Source organism: Ictidomys tridecemlineatus, chromosome 9, assembly GCF_052094955.1.
Source record: "Ictidomys tridecemlineatus isolate mIctTri1 chromosome 9, mIctTri1.hap1, whole genome shotgun sequence".
NCBI classification, from domain to species: Eukaryota; Metazoa; Chordata; class Mammalia; order Rodentia; family Sciuridae; genus Ictidomys; species Ictidomys tridecemlineatus.
The window spans coordinates 123,783,468-123,806,308 of NC_135485.1; the positions used below are offsets into that span (position 1 = coordinate 123,783,468).

General features: G+C 40.9%; 1 protein-coding gene and 1 long non-coding RNA gene across 5 annotated transcripts in view; one reads left to right on the forward strand and one right to left on the reverse strand.

Moving 5' to 3' along the window:
- Fhip1a (FHF complex subunit HOOK interacting protein 1A) overlaps nucleotides 1-15,131 on the reverse strand; it is a 238,510-nt gene extending 223,379 nt beyond the window's left edge. For 2 of the 4 annotated variants that reach the window (XM_040293192.2, XM_005337599.5), the window contains exon 1: nucleotides 14,773-15,131. The gene's annotated coding sequence lies outside the window, so the exon portion shown is untranslated. Of the gene's footprint in view, nucleotides 1-14,374; nucleotides 14,734-14,772 lie in introns of those variants that run through there. The other 2 variants (XM_078022036.1, XM_078022034.1) reach the window with 1 other exon arrangement.
- Nucleotides 15,132-15,214: 83 nt separating this feature from the next.
- On the forward strand, nucleotides 15,215-21,131 carry LOC144366924 (uncharacterized). The gene is made up of 3 exons (XR_013426126.1): nucleotides 15,215-15,890; nucleotides 16,095-18,621; nucleotides 20,273-21,131. It is a non-coding gene; the product is annotated as an uncharacterized LOC144366924 (long non-coding RNA).
- The last annotated feature ends 1,710 nt before the right edge of the window (nucleotides 21,132-22,841 follow it).

The following is a 22,841-nucleotide window of genomic DNA, read 5'->3' on the forward strand; positions in this document are numbered from 1 at the left end:
CAAAGTGTTGCCAAGGAGTCTTCAAACAGTCATGACTACTTCACGCAGTCGCCAATATAGTAAGGAAGAAAAGTGGATTATTGTATTAGCCTTAGGTCATTTAACAATTTGAGGCTTCCAAATGAAGAGATTTCCATTCACCCTTCACTTTTCTTGAGAAGCAAAAAGAAATATGCACAAAAAGCTGGTGAGAACTAGAAAGATTAACCAGGATATTAGAAGTATTTTATTTAATTTTTATGAATAGGAAAAAAATTGAGTTTTGTATTTATCAGTTGTAAATAAATGAAGTGATAACTAAAGAATCCTGATATTTGACTTTACCTTTCTCATTTCTGGGCTTTTACTTTTTATTATGGAAATGTTCACACCAATACAAAGTAGAGAGAATCACACCCTCAATGGCCATGCCAGCTCTGCTTGGCCAATCTGGATTCCACCAGTTACCAACCATTTCCCATTTCTACTCCTTGCCCCTGCTGGACGGTTTTAAAACAAATCTCATATGTCATACTGGCAATGAGCAAAAACATGCCCCACCCAAAGATATAGTCACTTCCTAATTCTTAGAACCTGTGAATACTACTTACAAAAAGGTGTGACTAAATTCAGAATCTTAAGGAAGAGTTTTTCTTGGATTATCCAAGAATGTCCTAAATGCCATATTGGTAAGAGAGAGACAGAAGGAGATCCGCCAAAGACCCAGGAAGGAGAATGCAGAGTGAAGGTGGCAGAGAATCTCAGCCACAAGCCAAGGACATCCACCAGAAGCTGGAAGAGGCAAGGATCCTCCTCCAGAGACTCTGCCCTGCCTACACCTTGATTTTAGATTTCTGGCCTCCAGAACTATGAGGGAAAGAAGTTCTGGTTTTTAATCCACCCAGTTTGTGGTAATTTGTTATATCAGCCTTAGAAAGCTGATATGCTATCACATAACCTGAAAATTTTTTTTTCAAGAAATAAGAACTTTTTAAAAAACAAAAACAAAAACACTACTATCATTCCTTTATCCCCCCAAAATATCACATTCGTTTTTGGGTTTGGGGGGGGGGTTTTCCCCCAGCAAGAAATTTCACAGGTTGTTCTGTGTATTTCCTATTGAATCAACTAGGAGGCACGTCATTTGTGCGTCTTTCTCTTTTTATAACAGTAAGATAGATCATGACCTGTCAATCATAAAGTCCCCATGAGACTCTGACCTAATAGTTGGGGTTTGGTTTGGTGTTGGGGGGATGCTAAGTATTAAACCCCACTCCTTAACAGTTTCAGCAGCCACTGAGGTCATTCCCTAGAGCTACTATTTCACTAAGAGTGATAAAATGGCAATATTTTATTTCTATCATTCATTGTCCATTTGTTAGAATTCATCTAAAAGCAAGATTGTATCTGAAGCATCTATTTTATTGTTGTTTTTGGCTTACTGGAAAATTAAGATGGCATCTTGCTCATGCACTTCATAGCATCCATTTTTAAGGCAGTGGATATCTGCCTCTTGATGACAAAGACCATCTGTTTACAATCAATCAGTCCAACTACTCAAATGCCCATGTCCTCTGCTTACCAACTCAAATAACTGGCCTACAATATGAAAAACCTATTTTAAAGAATCAAAGCCAGCACTGGTAGGACAATGACAATCTGATGTTAGTCTCAGGATTTTCCCCCTGTCAAATCAGTTCCCACTCCCTCAACAAACCACTTCATGTCATCTGCCCATGCCTACTTTATCCTGTTTCACTAATACAAACCATCTGCTCTTCTGGACTCCGCCTTTGGTTCAGTGTTCTGCACACCAGCCCCGCAACCAGCTCCAGCTTTCCCCTGTGCCCTCAAGAATAAACACATCTCCAGCTCTTGCTGTCCAGCACCTCTCCTCTCCTCTAATAATGGCACAATCTTTCTTTTTAAAACTGTTCCCCTTCGCCAAGACATTCCCACCTGTAATCCCAGCAACTCAGGAGGTTAGGCAAGAGGAACGCAAGTTCAAAGCCAACCTTAGAAACTTATCAAGACCCTCTCTACAAACAATAAATAAAAAACAGGCTGGTCATAACTCAGTGGTTAAGTGCCCCTGGGTTCAATCACTGGTACCAAAAAAAAAAAAAAAAAATCTTGCCCCTCTTCCCCAGCCCAAACAGATATTTCCAGAGAGGGCTCCAATTACCAGGTACTGAACCTGTGTCCCTGAGCACAAGGACAGGAACATCGATCACGTGAGGCCAACCAATCCTGAGATTTTGAGAATTTAAACTAAACGAAGGAGGTCAAGTTCTCTTCTGGCTGCTGCCTGGCTTGCTGCAGCCACACCCCAAGCCACGAAAAGAAAACTGACGCAGAGTATGAGACAGAGAATCAGGGTGGTACAGGAGCTCCCTGTTTCGGCTTCCCTGAGACTCACCCCACTTCTCCTATACTTTGGCCATGGGAACCAAGAAGTCTCCCTTCAACACAGTTCCTTCATTGTTCATTTTTGCAGTGCCGGGGATGGAACCCAGGGCCTTGCACACCCCAGGCAGGCGCTCCACCACTGAGCTACACCCAGGCCTACAGTTCAGATTTCTATAATTGGAGAGCTCAGGAATCCCAATACAGCCCCCACAGAGAGTCTTGAAGACTCTACCTTCAAGGTAGTGACCTCTACCTTTCCAGTTTCTTGCACTTCCTTTCTATACAAATAACACTTTATTACGCACTGTCCTGATTTTCTGTGAATCAGCTACCCATCTTCCACGGCTGTGCAGATATGTATCTTACATACCTTCTGAATCTCCCCATGGTCCCTAAAAGAGTTCAAGTGGAGCCTGAGCATCTTAGTTAACCCTCACAGAGACTCCCTGAGACGCGGATTATCTCTTTTGTTATTTTGCAGCGGTAGAGGTCAAACCTAACACCTCACCCATTCTAGGCAAGCACTATTCCACTGAACTACAACCCCAGGCCAAAAGAGTAATTTTATATACATGTCTGGTTTTGTTTTATTTTAATAAGATCCAGGGTCTCACTACGTTGCCAAGACTGGCCTTAAACTCAAGATCCTCCTGTCTCCTGAGCAGCTGGGCCCACAGGCCTGCACCACCACACCTGACTCTATTTTATAGATGAGGAAGCTAAGGTTCATCAAAGAAAAGCAATTTGTCTGAGGTCACACACTTACTAATTGGTAAGGAGATCAGGGATGTGAACCACATTTGCATTCAAATTGCATCACTACGCCCATGTAGCCTAATACCATAATAAATCCTTGCTAATTAACTCACCAGAAGGCATAATAGATCCAAAACCTCCATTTAACCCCTGAATTTCCACTACCCCAAAGTGAATATCCCTCCATCATTAAAAATAATCACAGCAGGGGTGGGGTTGTGGCTCCATGGTAGAGCACTTGCCTAGGATTCGATCCTGGGTTCGATCCTCAGCACCACACATAAATAAATAAATAAATAAATAAATAAATAAATAAATAAATAAATAAATAATCAACTGATGTATAAATAAACGAGCTACATTAAAATCAGTCTTTTGAAAAAGTTATAATACAATTTTTCCAAAATTGCTACTGGCAACCTGAAGACTAAACACTGATGTTTCTCTTAAAGTAATGGGGAAAAGAAATGAATATTTAAGACCACTCTGTCAGAACACGTTGTATACAACTCCCCTGGCAGTGATATTTCAAAACAGCAAAAAGAGATTTGTGAGCACCTGTCAATGTGTGACACGCCTACAGCTCTCTGAGGGCTCAGAGGAATATCCCTGTGTCATCATTAGACACTAATAGTTACTGAGCACTCCCATGGCTTGCAGGCAAGAACAGAGGTTTTCAGGAAGAAAATGGTTCCGTCTCCATAGCTCATGGAGGAAAGGGCTAGGAAGACAGTGATGGGATTTCACTGGCAAAGAACCTGAAGGCCACCAGCGCTCATCACCAACGATCATAACCTTGGAGGCAACCTTCTCAGTTCCACACATGTATCTCCACGGAGCACAGATCTTCATGGAGCTCCTGCTAAAAAATTAACTTGGGGACAACAAGGGTTTTTGTGACACCTAGCCAAGTGCCTTCCATTGAAAAGTATCCATAAATGTTTATTGCCAGTGGTGTTTCTTTCTTCCCACTCCCCTTCTTTATCCATTTTCATCACTTGACTTGAGGACCTTACCGCCTGCCATACAGGCACTCTTTTGGGGAACATGACTGTTCCCAGTAAGCCAGAAGATGCTATCAAAGCAGCACACTGTCATTCATAATCTGACAACAGCATAGCCCAGCACATAATGAAAAATGCTTGCTTCCCATGGAAGGAAAAGATTTGGATAACTTGCATACTTTGGAGAAAGGCAGGCCCTAAAGAATACATTCCATTGCAGCCACAGACTAGAGAATATCCCAAATGAGAGATACATGTGAAAGGATTTTGTAGACCATGAACTACCAAGAAAAGGTAAATGATTCTGTTCTCCGTGTGGCTATTACAAAGGCATAGACCTGGAAAGCAAGCAGTTATTATGATTTGAAAAAAATTACACCAGGTATAGTTATGAGGGGTCTTCAGCAATAAGGAAAAGGAAAGTGGTCTGAGAGGTTGCCACAGGAAGCTGAAGCAACAAGGGGATGTGGAGATGGAAGGTCCCCAGGTTAGCAAATCCCCATCTAATTCAACAAATAACATTGAGCATTGGGCACTGGTGTGTGTCTTAAGAAATTAAAACCAACTTAGCCAAAGCTAATACAACCAACAATCTCTGTCCTTCAAAGAGTCTATATGTTATATGGTCAATAAAAAAAGATAACAGTAAGGGCTGGGGATGTGGCTCAAGCAGTAGCGTGCTCGCCTGGCATGTGGGCGGCCCGGGTTCAATCCTCAGCACCACATACAAACAAAGATGTTGTATCCGCCGAAAACTAAAAAATAAATATTAAAAAAATTTTTAAAAAAAAGATAACAGTAAAAAAGTAAACTATAATATGCTAAAAGACAAGTGCAAGAGAACAGTGTAAGAGGGACGCGAAGTGTAGAAGGTCTGAGCTTAAAGACCAATACGAGGGAAGGAGGTCAGATTCCAAATGATGTTTCTCAAAAACTATGTTCCATTAGGAATGCAGGAAAAACAAAGTCACATTGTGTTTGAAGGAAATTTGCATAAAATTTGACAAATCCAAATTTCCTAGGAATATACAGCTCCCTTTCTACATTTCTTCTCCTTCACCTTTTTTCAAAATTTTTGACCTAAATGTGCTAATGCAGCATATTTAATGGAGATGATAGGAAAAGACTCAGCCGGAGGCAGAGCAACGGGGAATTACAAGAGACAAGGGTAAAGTAGATGAGACCGAGAACAGGTGCAAAGCAGTTCCTGGAGAAGGGACAAATTCAACAGGACTTTAAATCCAACTCAATTCTTTCCTTGGGAAAAGATAGCTCTAGGTCAAGGACGATATGTAAGTTTCACCTCTAGTAACAACCTCAAGCAACTTGCAGGCCCTCCCTGGAGCACTGCCCCAGCCAAAAGCTCAGGGCCCCATAGTGAATGAAGGAGATGCTTCTGCCATGGCCTCAAAGGGGACAGTGCAGGCACACAAGCCCCTCCTTGGCCTTACCTGCCGTAGGTGAATCTTAGTGCTTTCAAATTATCAGTAAACACACACTGGCCACCTTCTAAGTGAAAGAAAGGCAACACCAGGAACAGCGAGAGCTGAAAGTATAGTATGGCCCAGATCCTACGGGAGTTTATAATCTAGCTGAGGAGAAGGACAAATGAAAGACAACGCCTGAATACAACCAATGGCTAAGGCCCTAAACTTTCTGTACCAAGATTTGGATGTTAGGAAATTGCTATAGGAAGAGACAGCTGAGAATGAATGAATGAATGAAGGACACGGGCTCTGAACTAGGTTTTATGAATGCACAGCCCTGAAATAACTGGAAAGAGGAAGGACTAGTCCCAATAGAGAAGAGGAAAAAGAAAGAGGGAGGGTGTGTTCAGGAATGAGGTACAGACCAACCCAGCAGCCAAAGCAGAGGACCTCCTCAGGACACTAGGTCATGGATGAGTTGCGTATTAGAAACAGAAGCCGTAGGAGACGATTCTGTGTTTATGTATATGCATATAGACAGATTTACTATAAGAAATTGGTCATGAGATTCTAAAGTCTGAGAATTCCCAACATCTGAAGTCAGTAAGCTGGAGATGCAGGAGAACCAAAAACATAAGTTCCCATGTGAGTCTGAAGACAGAAGGCCGATTCCCAACTTATACACAGGGAAGGGAGGAGCGGGAGAGATGGAGAGGGAGAGGGAGAAAGAGAATGGGAGCAAAGTCTTGCTTACTCAGCCTTTTCATTCTAGTGAGTTCTTCCACTTATTGAATAAGGCCCACCCACACTGGGGAGGGCAACCTGAATTACTCTGCTAATCTCATTCAGAAACTCACACAGACACACCCAGAATGTTTATCTGGGCAACCTGTAGCCCAGGCAAGCTGACACATAAAATTAACCAACACACCTGAAATTGAGTCACTCCCTAGTAGGCAGGTAAGGCCATTATTGGTGACATAAGCAAAACTATACTTGATGAAATCAAACTGGGTCTGGGTGTTGCTTGATGGTAGAATGCTTAACAGCACAGACCAACACCTGGGTTCAATCCCCAGCAACACAAAAAAGCAAAATCGAATGTGGCCTGAAAACAGAGTAGGAGAATAAAAAATTGCAAATAGAAATGAAGGAAAATATTCTAATTAGAATATTTGATAATAGGATATTAGAATATTTGATAATAAGAGTCAGAGCATCCACTAGAAACATTTACAGGATTCTGTTCAATTTAAGGAACTCAGCTGGGTAATTAAGATTGTGGAGTTACTTGTCTCCCTGTCACTTAATTTGATGTCAGGATCTAAACGTAAACCTACACTAAGGAATTGGAGAAAGAAGCCTAGGGTTCTGAAGGTCAGCAATGAGGATGCAGATTTTGGAGTTAAGCACAAGTTAAGAGTTGATTCCTGGTACACCTGTACTGACAGGAGCCTGGAGAACAGCAGGTTGTATGAATCAGCCTAGGCAGGACTCCGTCAGACCTGCTCATTTTGTGATTCACTGTGAAGGAATGACCACTCCTTGGTGATGACCCAACCCTAAAACATGACCAAGAGGTAGGATTACTTTAAGGAAAAAAGGGGGCGCCAAAGCAGCCAGTCCCAAAATGCTGCAAGCTGGTCCTCAATATCTCTAGCAATTCCAGGGTGCAGTTTTCAAATAGGACATGCAAAGTCCTAAACAGTCATATGCTTGTGAGTACAAGAAATTCAGAGGCCAAACCTAATCACACTGATAAAAAAATTAGCATTAACCATTAAGTTTTTAACACAAGCAGCAGGTAAATATCAACGAGTTTGGTACTTCCTGAAGCAAATCAAGGTCAATGAAAAGTCCTGAAATCAGATTTTTCAACAGCATTTAAATTACTACATGTTGCTTAAAATAGGCCAAAGGTACAAACATTTTGGAATATGTACAAATTAGATTTAAAATATTCAACTGATCAAAAAAGTGACTTCATGTTAAAGACAATAATCAAGAATATTAGATATTTGCATTTTCCCACACAAAAGATCTAAATGACCATATATAAACATGTCTTAAGAAATTCTTGTTTATTTGATTAATTTATTTATTTGTATGTGGTGCAGAGGATCAAAACCAGTGCCTCACACATTAAGCAAGTGCTCTACCGCTGAGCTACAATCCCAGCCCAAAATTCTTATTTTGTTAAGAAAGTTTTTATACTAAAAATATCAGGGGCTGGGGGTTGTGGCTCAATGGTAGAACATCAACTGGCATATATAAGGCATTGGGTTTGATCACCACATAAAAATAAATAAAGTAAATGTACTATGTCCATCTACAACTAAAGAAAAAAACATTTTAAAAAATCAGAAACATTTTTCCTAATAAAATAAATTGGTCAGATGTCATCCTTATTTTGAGGATGTACAAAGTTTTCTGTTAAATGACCTGCTAAAGATCCTTTTTTTTTGGGGGGGGGGCAGTACTAGGGATTGAAACCAAGGGTACTCTATCAGTAAGCTACTTATTATTTTTTATTTTGAAATTAAGGTCACTGGGAATTGAACCCAGGGGTGCTTTACCACTGAGCTACACCCAGCTCTATCCATCTATAAATAAATTTATTTTTGAGACAAGATCTCACCAAGTTTCTGAGTCTGGCCTCAAATTTTCCATCCTCCTGCCTCAGCCTTCTCTGTCACTAGGATCACAGACCTGTGCTACCGTACCCATCTCAAGATCTTATTTTTAAGACAATGTGTATCTCTACATACTATGCATGTATATAGATACAGGGTGTGGGTAAGTGGATGCAAGTGTGTATACAGATACATATATATATATATATGTAAAAATATTCTTCCAATTCTGATATATTACAAAGAAAATGAACCTAAAATGACCTATGAACACGCATACCAAAAAAAATCAGAAAATATTTATTTTGAGGAATAAAACATACTGCTTTAATAGAATGGTTCTGAAAAAAACTTTAGACTAAGTGAAAATATTAATCAACTCTTTGGTCAGTAAAAATTCTGCCACAGGAATTCCTGAAATGTCCCTCCTCAGTGAGTCTGAGTCATGCAATCTAGCCAACATATCTTATTTCACATTTTCTGCACATAAGAGATGGAAATCAGTTTCTAGCACTTTCTACAAGCTCCCTAATTGACCTCTGACCAATATTTCCAACAGAAGTAAACTTTAACAATCCAAGGAGAGGAGTTAAAACACACTCCTGGGGCTGGAGTTGTGTCTCAGTGGTAGAGCACTTGCCTCGCAAGTGTGAGGCACTGGGTTCCATCCTAGCACCACATAAAAACAAAGAAAGGCATTGAGTCCATATACAACTAAAAAAAAAAAATTTAAAAAAATACTCCTGCATTCTGCAAAACCTCATGGATTTTCTGAACTCCTTAATGGCATGTCCTAGAATAATGTTCTTAAGAAAATGTGAAAAAAGAAACTATGCTTCATAAAAACTAATTAGCAGATCATCCAACAACTGCAGAGTATTTTTATAGCTGTTATCAATTACTATCCCCTCTTTGGGGAACACATTAAAGCCAAAAAGAACTTGAAATGTGAAGAAATGAGGTGAGCACCACCTGAAAGCTTAGCGCTATCATGACCTCTCCTGGTTGTGTGCTGATAATTTCGATCTTCAATCTCCGTCATTAGGAAAAAGGATGCTAACACAACAAGAAGTGAAGTGGCATGATGGTGACATGACTGGCAGAAGTGCAAACTAGAGAAGTGTGACATTTTCACATCTGTGACTTTCACCAACCTTCCTACAGAAAACACTCGCACACGCGTACAATGATACTCTTTTCAAGGATGGTTTCTTAAGCATTATTCTTGAGAAATGGGAAATAATCCAAATTCCACGAGAAGGAACTATTTAGCCCATAATAAATCTATTTGACACAGAACTCTATAGCCAGTCAAAAAAGAAAACTAGAGATGATCTGTATGTATGAAGAGAGAAACACTTTCAAAACATATTGTCAAGTTAAAAATAAAAACCAAACCAGGCATGGTGATCCATGTGTGTATTTTCAGATACTCAGGAGGCTGAGGCAGGAGGATCACAAATTTGAGGCCAGTCTCAGCAACTTAGTGAGACTCTGTCTCAAAGTAAAGAATAAGAACTAGAAATTTAAATTATTGGTAGAGCACCCCTAAGTTCAATCCCCAGGACCAGAAAAAAATAAAATTAAAAAATACAAAAATAAAAAGCAAGAGCTGGAGGCTGGGGCTGTAGCTCAGTGGCAGAGCACTTGCCCATTATGCGTGAGGCACTGGTTTCGATCCTCAGCACCATATAAAAATAAACAAATAAAGGCACTCTGTCCATCTACAACTACAAAAAGAAAAAAGAAAAAAAAAAAAGAAGGGCTGGAGGGTTGAGATTATGGCTCAGTGTTAGAATGCTTGCCTAACACGTGAAGCACTGGGTTCCATCCTCAGCACCACATAAAAATGAATAAATAACATAAAGGTACTGTGTGCATCTACAACTAAAAAAAAAAATTTTAATTAAAAAAAAAAACAGTGAAGTGGGGCTGGGGCTAGGGTTCAGTGGTAGAGCGCTCGCCTAGCACATGAGAGGCCTTGGGTTCGATCCTCAGCACCACATAAAAATAAATTAATTAAATAAAGGTATTGTGGGGCTGAGGATGTGGCTCAAGCGGTAGCGTGCTCGCCTGGCATCCCTGTGGCCCGGGGTCGATCCTCAGCACCACATACAAACAAAGATGTTCTGTCCACCGAGAACTAAAAAATAAATATTAAAAAAATAAAAAATTAAAAAATAAAGGTATTGTGTCCAATTACACCTAAAAAATAAATATTTAAAAAAAAAAAACAGTGAAGGGCTAGATGTAGCTCAGTGCTCGAACCCTAGGTTTATGAATTCCTACTCCAAAAATAAATTAATATATAAATACCAAGTTGAAAGTTGCATGATATTATTCTTCTTTGTCATTAACAACCAAAATGATAAATAAATATAGCTTTATATAAAGAAAAATTTTGAGGGGATAAATATATAGCAGTTTCTTCAGAACATAAGATCATAATGCATTTTAACTGTCAACATTATATTTTGGTAATGTTTAGATTTTTAATAATATATATTTATATATTTATATGTATAATCAGAAAGAAAAAAGTTTCATAGCTGGAAGTGGAGTAGGAGTCTTATTCATAAAGAAAAGGGAAAACAAGGTGTTAACTTTTTTATAATAGTGCTGAAATATTATCTGTCTCTACCTCCTTGGGAGGACAACAGCATACTCACTCTCAGAACTTCAAAATTAAGTGACACACAAATACTGAAAAAGTCCTTTTAGTGTTCTTTCTTTATTTCTCAAGATAAAAATACATCCCAAATTCCAGTTTATCAAATTCATCTGAGCAGCCGGGCATGGTAGCACACACCTATAATCCCAGAGACTCAGGAGGCTAACGTAGGAGGATCACAAGTGGGAGACCAGCCTCAGTAACTTAGTGAGGCCTTAAGCCACTTAGCAAGACCCTGTCTCAAAATTTAAAATATTTTTTTTAAAAAAGAAAGGGTCTGAGGATATAGCTCACTGGTAAAGCACCCCTGGATTCAATCTCCAGTATGAAAATTTAAAAAAAATAAATTATTTTCAAAAAATTCAATTGAGCAAACACTGTCAACTTCTAACAGCATGTCTCTAATTCTAAGCAAAAGCAATCACAAAATTAACAACAACAAATGGTTCAGGTTCTGAAGATTATAAAGATATTTGAGGCATTTTCATAATAGAAATATGAGGAATTAGATAAATGTCTTTGGCTCCATAGTCCTATAACCTACCTAAACACTGTAAAAACCAGATAGAAGGAAAAGAAAGAATAGCGTAGAGAGGTAAATGAGGAACCACTGGCCTGGGGAAATTCTCAATCTGCCTGGGAAAGAGCACAAACAAGTGCTAGGGAGACTCTAAAATCCTGACCACAGACCCTTACTCTATCTCTCTAAAGTTTTTCATAAATACCAAAACACACATACAAAAAATAAAATTTTATCTAAATCAGATACATTATTAAAAAAAAAAAAAAGATTCCTGCCTGACTCTGCCTCATCTCTAAATTTCATTCCCCACAAAAAAAAAGTCCTTTGACTCTTCTGTTTATTCTGGTAATTACTACCATGTTTGAAAAATCACACACTTACATTGCTGTTTCCTGGTTTGTCTGTTTAATTTTAGACATTACCGATAGTTCATTATTTAATCTATCAGGACATCTATTAATCCCCTCTCCCTGCAGGATTTCCCTTCCAAATGTGATGGACATTAGTTCGATTTTATTGGATAGTTACACTGTTGAGATCCAGAGTGCATATATTTATATGTATACACACACATACACACAGGCACATGCACATATTTATATATAGTCCTATTGATCTGTCCCCATATGAGTCCTCATTTTGGTTATTAAGAAATAAGATTCCAGCTGAGTGCAGTGGTGCACATCTGCAATCCCAGATACCTGGGAGGTCAAGGAAAGAGGATCATAAGTTCAAGGCCAGCTTGGGCAATCCAGCAAGACCCTATCTTAAAGTAAAAGATTAAAAGGCCTAGGGATATAGCTTAGTGGCAGAGCAACTGGGCTCAATCCCCACACAATAAAAAAGAAAAAAAGATGATTAAAGAAAGAAAGGTGATCCCATTTCTTATTCAAATACTTCAAAAAATTAAATGGAAAAACATGAAAGCATGGCCTATAAATCAGAAATCCTGAATGTTGATCTGAGTCCACCAAACAGAGCAAAGTATGTACTTAAAATCCCTTTTTATTGGGTTGGGGTTGTGGCTCAGCAGTAGAACGCTCTCCTAGCACCTGTGAGGCACTGGGTTCGATCCTCAGCACACGTAAACATAAATAAATAAATTAAATAAAGGTATTAAAAAATCCCTTTTTATCTCACAATGTCATCTGTTTTCTTCCTGTGTAGTCTAATAGAGTTCACTATGAAATGATTAAATCACAAGGCATAAATTTGATATATGTGAAATAACTTTATTAATCATAAGACATTATAGAAATTTTCACTTTTGTTACTGTCTTTACTAAGAGATCCCTTTAAATAAAGTCCCTGGAGTGTTTGGTCACTCTTAAGCATTGTTCCTCTACCTGGGCTAAAACTAAGAATTGGAAGTCACTAGGAAGAAGTGTAAAGTAGGTATAAATTGTGTTTCAAGGTCAAGAATAAGGTTCCAGATCCCTATGAGACAAGTATACATACACATAATAAACATCAAGTGTCTAAAAGAAATCAGAGAAAATAAACTTGCTTTATATTTACAGAGAGAAAAGGGACATTATCAAATTTCCTTCTTAAAAGTGCTACAAGATCATAATTTTATTCCTCAGCAGTAAATTTTGTTTCTTCTAATATTTACCTTCACATTTCTACACATTTGTTCATCTGTTTCTTGAGTTGTAGTCATTATCTGTTAGCTTCCTATTATAGAAAGAACTTTGCAAAGAAAGTATTTTGAAACTTGGGAGGTAGAATACAGAACTGTCCAGCAATGTGCTACTCTGATTCTGTAAAAACAGAACACCCTTTTCATTCCTTCAAAGTCTTCAAAGGCCTAAACATAGTACCTCTGTGTTCAAAGTAAGAAGGAGCTGGGCAGTTGGGCCTAAATTATTTGGCCCCTCTAAATCATTCCCTGAGTTCATTTGATTATGGCCTGATTCCCTTGCCCTTTCCATTCACCCGGCACAGTTTAATCCTGTTCCTAAAGCTCTAAGACAAATGACAAATGGGACCCCAAACTTAATTTATTTCAATGCAGGCACAGACACAATTCTTAGAAGCTTTGCAGGAAGAGATTAACCAGAACTAAAAGAAACCAGCCTTTAATTATCTGATAAGTTATTCAAAGCCAACTAATATGCCATAAATTTATGGACTGAATCTCCGGCTCAACTTCTGTCCAAAGAAGACTACTGAAGTTTTCCAAAAGTGGAATTTGGCTGTGGTCCACCATGTTTGGGCAGGTTCAGGGACCATCTCCTGTCTAGTGCCAGGAACACAAGTAAACTTGAGGTCAGGCAGGTGACCCTGACAAGCAGGCATGGTGTACCATAAGGAAAGGAAATCTTTTCTCTCTTAATCAACAGGATAAAGGTGATTAAGTGGGAATTATTTTTCAATGACCTATATAATTTCATCAGGGCTGCTATGACTATTAGCAGGGATCAGCTGACTTCCTAATGAGATGAATTTGATAGCAAGGCCTTCCAGAAAAGCAAAGGGAGTAGTAGGCCCAACCCACAGGGAAGCAACAATTGGTAACCATTGTTTACTCCTCCTCCTCCTCCAGAGGGCTGTCTCTCTTTGGTTTGGGGGTTCTTTCCCTCAGGGGGAGTGTAGTGTTCCCGATCCCTGGATGGCTGGGGATGGGGCACCTGAAGAATGGTGGAAACTGCCTCTGTTGTACAGGTATGGGTCCAGAGGCTGGGACAGACCTGGCATAATTCATCAGACCTGCTCACGTGATTTCCAAAATCCCCAGCAAACAAGGCTGCAGCCGCCTCCAATACTCCTCTAAGCAGGCTTGAAATAAAACAAAAGCTAACTCTACTCCCTCGCAGAAGTGGGGTTAACAAGTGAGCTTTGTTAAGGCCAAGGAAAACATGCACACACACTATCAATAACAACCACGGCCTGAATAGTTTCAGGAGAGAATTTATGAAATTGAGCAACAGCCACCCAACAAGTCCTTAAACCAACGAAGTGCTACAAACCTGAGTGGCACCACTTATCTGTTGTGTAAGCAAGGAGGTCTGGAGAGGAAAACTGAGAGCCAGATCTCTCTGCCAGTCCCTCACGTACGATCCAGGCTCACTGGCCCCAGGGACCAAGGAAAGGGGTGGAGAACCTGATGACATCTTTTCTCCGTCAAAACAAGCTGGCCCTCTCTTTCCCGGAGTCAGTCACCGAGTAGCGTCCTGTGCCACAGCCTGCAGCTCTAGGAACCACCTCCTTCCCGTCCTGTCCCGGCCGGACCCACTATGGGACATTCGCAGCCCCACTTGCTCCTCCTGCCCAGCTCGCGGAGAACCACTCGGGCAGTCCCCTCTCCTTCGAAGCCCGAAATCAAAGAGCCCTTCGAGCGCAAAGCTCAGGTCAGCATGCCACGTACCTGCGGCGACCGCGGCTCCTCGTCACCGCGCAGCGTCCCCGTTCAGTCACAAAGTTTGCTCCGCGGTCCCGGAGGGTCGGGCCCCGGAGCCGCCACCGGCGCTGGGCACTGCGAGGAAGGCAGAGCCGGCTCCCCGCCCGGCCCAGGAATCGGGGCCGGCTGCCCTCACAGGTCCGGGCCCGGGTCCTACAAGCCTCGGTCCAAACTCAGCAGGAGTACTCGTGGAGAACGTAGCGGGCGACACGGGCTCGGAGCGCAACTTTCCGACCGTGCGTCAGCCGGTGGCGGAGCCGCACAGGTCCAGGGCTCGCCCTCGCCCGCCCTCGCCCGCCAGTGCCCTCGGGAGCTGGGCGGGGCGGGGGCGGGGCCCAACCTGCCGGCCCAGGGGAGTGCGCAGGCCCCGCCCCGCGGCCGCCGGCCCCGCCCCGCCGCCCGGACGCGCGGCCGCCAGGTGCTCCAGGACTCGGCGGCGTGCGCTCCGGCCTGCGCGGTTTCCAAGGTGAAGGGGGCGTGGCCTCGGGGAGAAAGTTTCCACCGAAACTTGAACTGGGGCTCCCAGCAGGACGCGTCACCCTTGGGGGCTCGCCTTTCGCCGGAACTTCACCTCTCCACACACAGGACTTTAAAAAGAAAGGAAGGAAGGGGGAAGCTTGGGACTTAGCAACCTGCGGGACTGGGGCGGAGGTAGGGTGGCAGTTTTGTTGTTTTGCTTTTAAGGGATAGTTTTAGCGCTACCGGGCTTGTTTGTGGGTTTGTGTGTCAAAGGTTTACTGACAATGACCCTTCTCCAAAAAAAAAAAAAAAAAAATGTAGGGCTCTTTACAACACAGATGAGACTTCCCCAACTCAGACCTCCTCGGGGCATGGAAGTGCAGGTGGGTGCACGTGACCCCCTTCCCAGAGCCCGGCCCTCCCGCCCTGGACTACCTTTGCCCGTGGACTGCGAGCTTGCACACTGTCTCGCTTTCCTTTCTGTCTCCCACGCCCTTTATGCGCTTGGACCGTGAATCAAGCCTCTGCTTTCTGGACTTTAAATCCCAGAGGAGGAAATGGAAACCCTTGGTTAGAAGCTCTCTTGGCGTTTTCACGGCCCTGCGGTTCTGTGGCTGAAACTTGAGGTGAGCCTCAATCTGAGCGGGTGGGGCTGGGCCACAGATTACAGAGGCGGACGTGGAGGTTTTCAACCACAGCAGCATCCTACTGACCCATCGCCAAGCTCTGCTTTGGGGGAAGTATCTTCCTGCCTTTGTTCTCATGAATGGCAATCCAGATATAACCCAAATCGGGTAGTTCTAATTTCATGTTCTCTCTTGCACCCACAGAAACTGAAGAGTGAAAACTTCAGTCTTCTATAGCTGCCTATCACCACCGCTGGGCTTGCGGATGGCAGCAGGAACACAGATTAAACTTGCCAAGAATATCTTTCAGGATTCACCAGCTCTCACCTGTGACGAGTGCTGTCAAGAAGTCAGCTCCTAAGTATAAACTCGGGAAGACAAGGGAGTTAGAGATGAGAGAAGAAACCAAGAATTTCTGCACAGGTCACCTGGGCCTGCTCTACCCAGGAATGTGAGGCAATCACTCATTCAACAAGTATCAATTCAGTGCTTTTTTCCATGCTAGGCACTCTTTTAGACGTTGGGGACAAAATAAAGAACAAAAACAAAAGTTCCAACCCTTATGGAACTTAGTTTTCTGATAGAGACAGGTGATAAATAAATAAAATATGTGAAGTGGCAGATGATTTTAAATCCTATGGACATAGTTCAGTGATAGAAGGTTTGTCTACCATGCACCAAGCCCTGGGTTGATGCCCATCGACACACACACCCATGCACAATGCCACTGAGAAAAATTCATCAGAGAGGCTACATAAGAAGTATGAGGGAGCTGGGGTTGTGGCTCAATGGTAAAGCACTTGCCTAGCAAATGTGAGGACTGGGTTCGATTCTCAGCACCACATAAAAATAAATAAATAAAAGTACATCAACAACTAAAAAAAAATGTAAAGAAGTATGAGAGGTGCTCTTTTAAAAGAATGATCAAGAAAAAACATTTGAAGGAGGCAAAGGTCTGCGCAGACAACTTTCTCAGCAGAAGGCATAATGAATACTGAAGGCAGGAGTATGCCTGATTACTAGGAGCACCCAAGAGAACATGACAGAAGAATGGAGAATGAAATAAGAGAAACAAGAGCCAGGGGCGATGAAGATCAGATGAATGAGTTGGGAGCCATTGGAGGACTTTGTATAGAAAAGTGACTTCCCCTGGCCAGTTATAATGGGATCATGTTATAGCTTGGGATAAGTCCCCAAAAGGCCCATGAGTTGAAAGCTAGGTCCCCAGCACTGGGTACTATTGGGAGGTGGTAGAACATGTAAGAGGTGGGGCCTTTTGGAAGCCTTCCAATCAGATAGGGACATGCCCTGGAATGGAATAGAGGGATACTGGCCCCTCCTCCCTCTCTCTGTCTCTTCCCCTTTCCCATTTTCCTCTCTTCTGCTCCCTCCCAGCCTTGAGGTGAAAGTTTCCTCCACCAGGGCCTCCACCATGATGTCCTGCTGCCGCAGTCTGGCTGGGCACAAATCACGAGCCACTGAAGCAGGAACAAACTTTATTTTTTAACTGCAGGAAAAACCTCACACACGCTCCTGGGGAATCCTCCCGACAAGCCAGGAGGCTCCTGAAGGAACCCCCAGCCGGAAATAGCTCCCCCGGGAAATCCCTCCTCCTGCACTTCGCCAACCAATGGGAACCCCAGGGGAATCCCGTGAGAACTCAAAATAGCGCAGGAAGTCCAAAAATAGCGGGAGAACGCAAAAGTAGCGGCAGAGGCGGATAATGCCTCGCCTGTCAATCAATACTGTTGGCAAAATGCCCAGGAGCCATACAGACTCGGCTATGGCTCTCAGCATCCTGCCTCACCACAAACCATCAAGTCATCCAACCATACACTGAAACTTCCAAAATGTGAGCTAAAGTAAACCTTTCCTCCTTGTAAGTTGATGATCTGAGTCTTCTGTTATGGACAGCTAACTGACACAGATCACCCTGACTTCTGGGTTGAGAATAGACAGTAAATGGTAAAAGCTAAGCACAGAGAACAGTTAGAAGGTTGTTAAAATAGTCTAGGAACAAGACACAGTACCTTTGAGCAGGGAGATAGTGGTGGAGATGATGATCTGATGGTGTTTCCTCACAGAGTGGATGTGGGTATGAAGGAGAAAAGATTAGGAGGACTCTGAAGCTTGTGGTTTAAGCAGTACCATTAAAAAAAAAAAAAAAAAAACTCACCTTATAAAGTGAAAAAAATAATACCTATTTCAACAAATCAGAATCTCATATATACCCATTATGCCTGGAGATATTGTTTTCAAAGGAAGTGTGTCTTACTAAAAGTAAAGGAGAGGAAAATAAAAACAGGAAGAAAGAACAAGAAATAAAAACATAAAAAATGGAAGTCCAACCGAAAAAAGCAATGGAAAAAATGAAGTCTAACAGAGGCATCTAACTTGGCCTGCTTTCTTCTAAGACATGTTTCCTCACTAAGACAAAGTATAGCATCTGAATTTGCAAGTTTAAGAGTTTGAAATATGAAAAGTTTGTTCTAAAGCAGAAAAAAAATCCACAAAGTATAAGAGACAATGAGTTTTGCTTGCTACTCCTGGCAAATAGAAAATTATCAAAAAAAAAAAAAAGGAAAACAAAAAAGCAAATGTCCAATATATTTCAAAAGTCCAACTATTGCCTAGCATGGATGGGTCCAGGATTCAACCCCCAGCACAGAAAGAAGAAGAGTTCAACCATACAAATACTAGAATATTTTGGATAATATTATACCATGCCGAAGTAAGTATGAATTACAATAATTTTTAGCAGTCTATACTAAATCTTTAAAATGTACTTTTTGAACCATTACTTTCACTTCTGGGAATTTATTCAAATATTTATTTATGATGTATATGTAAGATAGTCATTATACTATTATTTAAAATGTAGTGGAAGCCAGGTGCAGTGGCACATGCCTATGATCCCAGCAGCTTGGGAGGCTGAGACAGGAGGATCACAAGTTCAAAGCTATCCTCAGCAAAAGCAAGGCACTAAGCAACCCAGTGAGACCCTGTTGCTAAATAAAATACAAAATAGGCCTGGAGATGTGGCTCAGTGGCTGAGTGCCCCTGAGTTCAATCTCTGGTTCCAAAAAATAAAATATAGCGGAAAAGTTGCAAATACCCTAAGTATCAAGCAAAACAATTATGAAAAGCACTTTACAGACAATATATTTTTAAACAGCATGCATCCAGTAAATGGCCATTAGTATTAACCTCTGCTTATTATGATAATTAAAATAAGTACACAGTTGTAAATGTATATATTAGTACTATCATTTGGATCTGGCTATGGTTTGGATTAGCTCTCACTTTGGCTGCTACTGGGAGGGAATGGTAACATTAAGAGGTGTGGCCTGAGGGAAGATGCCCTCAAAGGGGAATATGGGTCTCTTCTTCTCTGTTTTTCTTCATTCAGGCTGCTGGGAGGTAAACAGTTCCACAACCTTGTACTACCACTGTGTTGTCCTATGCTGCCACAGGGCCAGAGCAACAGGGTTAATCAGTCATGAACCAAAAGCTCTAAAACTATGAGCCAAAATAAACCTTTGCTTTTTTTAAGTTTATTTATCCCTGGTATTATATCATAGTAATGGAAAGCTGAGTAACATGATTAGTAACATAATGTTAACTTTTTCCAAATTGTATTTTTCATTATCTAATTTTATTTTTACCCTCTTCAGCAGTGTTGCATATAGTACTTTAAAGCATGAAATTAGATTTCTTTAATGCCAAAGCCAATTAAGGCTCCTCTCTTTCTTACTGCCTTTATTCCCACTTATAAATGTAACTATGTCAAAATTGTATTGTACATTTTTCAAACTGTTAAAAGAATTAAATTTTAAAAAAGCTATCTAGGATTATATGAAAAAAAAAGGAGAACAGTATCTCATCAATAACACAGAGACACACATTCTTCTTGCTAGTAGAACTATAGATCTTAACATTCCTGTGAGAAAGTGGACAAAAGGTATCTATCTAAAAAAAAAAAAAAAAAAAAGCAGACACTAAGATATGGCATAGGGAAGTGAGTGGCCCAAGGTGCAGATGTCAAAGCTGTCCCTCCATTGTGCCAGTACCTTGGAATCTAAACTAAAAAGAACATGAAAACGTTTTCATTTGTATTCAGATTAAATCTAAATTGAAATTATCTTCTAAAATTGATTCTCTTAAAAAGAGCTCAGAAACTAACAATGTGTAGCCTGTTAGAAAATTAATCATCCTGTCAAGAAATTCTTCTCCCTAACAAATACATTAATAAAACCCCGTTGCTTTTGAATGGCCTCATCTCCTATGGAAATCATCAAGTGGTCAGGCTCCACTCCACTGAAGATATGAAGCTTATTTCCTCTTAAAACTCTTCTCACACCTGTCTGTCTTGTCCCTCCAAGTGAATCACTGTGGCAAGTGAAGACCCCGGCCCTGCAGCGCTTGCAGCCCCTAAGCATGAATTCAGATCCCCCTCTACTGCTTTCCAGCTTTGTGACCTCAGTCAAGGAACTGCATTTCTCCTGCTTCTGCTTTCTCTCCAAAGAGACATAATAATAGCACCTACATCACTGGAGAGAGAGTGGGAACGAATATCTGGATACAGACCAGGGCACGTAAAAAGTACTCAATAAGTTTAATTTTCAAGGCAATTTCTAGGAATTTATCATAAGACAATAATTGTGACTTGGCAGAAAGATTTATGTACATGTGTTTTATCGGCAAGATTTTATAACATCAAAATTTTTACCCCAGCAATTTAGCAAGATCCTATCTCAAATAAAAATTTTTTGAAGGACTGGAGGGCTGAGAGTTGTTGTAATCCCAGCGACTTGGGAGGCTGAGGCAGAAGGATTGAAAGTTCAAGACCAACCTCAGCAACTCTGTCTCAAAATAAAACATAAAATAAAAAGGCTGGGGTACATTGCTGGTGGGACAGCATATTGGTGCAACCACTATGAAAAGCAATATGGAGATCTCTCAGAAAACTTGGAACGGAACCACCATTTGACCCAATTATCCCACTCCTTGGCATATACCCAAAGGACTTAAAATTAGCATACTACAGTGATGCAGCCACATCAATGTTTATAGCAGCTCAATTCACAATAGGTAAACTGTGGAACCAACCTAGATGTCCCTCAACAGATGAATGGATAAAGAAATTAGTAAACAAGAATGAAATTATGGCATTTGCTGGCAAATGGATGGAACTGGAGAATACTATGATAAGCTAAATAAAGCCAATCCTGAAGAACCAAAGGCCAAATGTTTCTCTGATATTAGGATGTTAATTCACAATAAGGGGGGTGGGCAGGAAAGGGGGTAGAATAGATGTACTTTGGATTTGACAGAGGGGAGTGAAGGAAGGAGAGGGGGCATGCGGGTAGGAATGATAGTAGAATGAATTGGACATTATTATCCTATGTGCATATGTAATTACACGGTCTATGTAACTCAACATCATATATAATCAGAAGGATGAGAAATTATCCTCCATGTATGTATAATATGTCAAAATGCATTCTACTGTCATGTATAACTAATTAGAACAAATAAAATTTTAAAATAATAAAAAAAACAGGCGGGGGGGGGGCCTGGGGTTATGGCTCAGCAGTAGGGTACTTGCCTCGAACATGCAAGGCCCTAGGTTCGATCCTCAGCACCACCTACAAAGAAATAAATAGAATAAAGATATTGTATTCAACTACAACTAAAAAATATTTTTAAAAAAGGGCTGGAGATGTGGCTCAATGGTTAACTTCCCCTGTGTTCAATCCCCAATACCATAAAAAAATTTTTCATTAATAACTGTCTAATAGAAATTAAATAATTTATGCTTTCCCAAACATAGTCTAGCAAACAGTACTGACTCAGTTTTATAAAATGTTCCTTCAGGACTGCAATAGTTATACAGGCTGTTCACAGTACCTACCCCAGGGGGCAAGTAAGATCTGGGATTTAGTTGTGCTTTGCTTATTGAGCAGTACTCCCTGCTTCAGGTTTGTTCAACCCAGAGGATAGGATGTCTTTTCTAACTGTACAAAAGGGCAGTGTGGGCTAGCATCAGCCCTGTGTACAGATAGACAGGAGGTAGGACTGAAAAGACCCAGACAGCCATGATAACACTGATCATCTTGAAGTACCAGGACTCCTGGAGAGATGTAGTGTTTTCTTTATAATTTTCTGTATTTTCACAATGTTCTGTAGTGAACATGTATTGCTTTCACAATTATAATAAAATAATAAAATTCACTTTTTAAAATAATGGGATAAGAAATACAATCAAAATGACAGCTAGGAGTGATAGTACATGCCTGTAATTCCAGTCACTGAGGAGGCTGAGGCAGGAGGATTGAAGTTCAAGGCCACCCTGGGCAACTTAGTGAGACCTTGTCTCAAAATAACAAAAAGGACTGGGGATGTGGCTCAGTGGTAAAGTGCTCCTGGGTTCAATCCTTGGTACCAAAAAGAAAGAAAGAAATCCTTCCCCAATATTCTATTTTTTTCTTCTTTACTTTTATTTTTGATCTTTAGATTTGTAACATCTTTTGAATTTATTTTTTATGTAATAAGAGAGGGATCTGATTATATTTTTTCTTCTTATAGTTAGCTGATTTTCCCATTATCATATACCAAATAACACTTTTTTTTCTTTTTCTTTTTTTTTTTTTTTCAGGAGATTGAACCCAGAGTGCTCTACCAATGAGCTATACCTCCTGCCCATTTTACTTTTTTATTTTGAGACAGTGTCTTGCTTAGTATCCAAGACTGGCCTCAAACTTGCAAGCCTCCTGCCTCAGCCTCCTGATCTATAGGATTACATCCAATAAGCCATCATTTCTTCACCAATTTGTGATGTTGTGTCTCTAACAAGTTCCCGTGTATACACAGGTCTGTATCTTGACTTTCCATCCTGTTCCCTTCATCTGATCTTCTGCACTGGGAATGTGGCTTGGTAGTAGTGTGCAA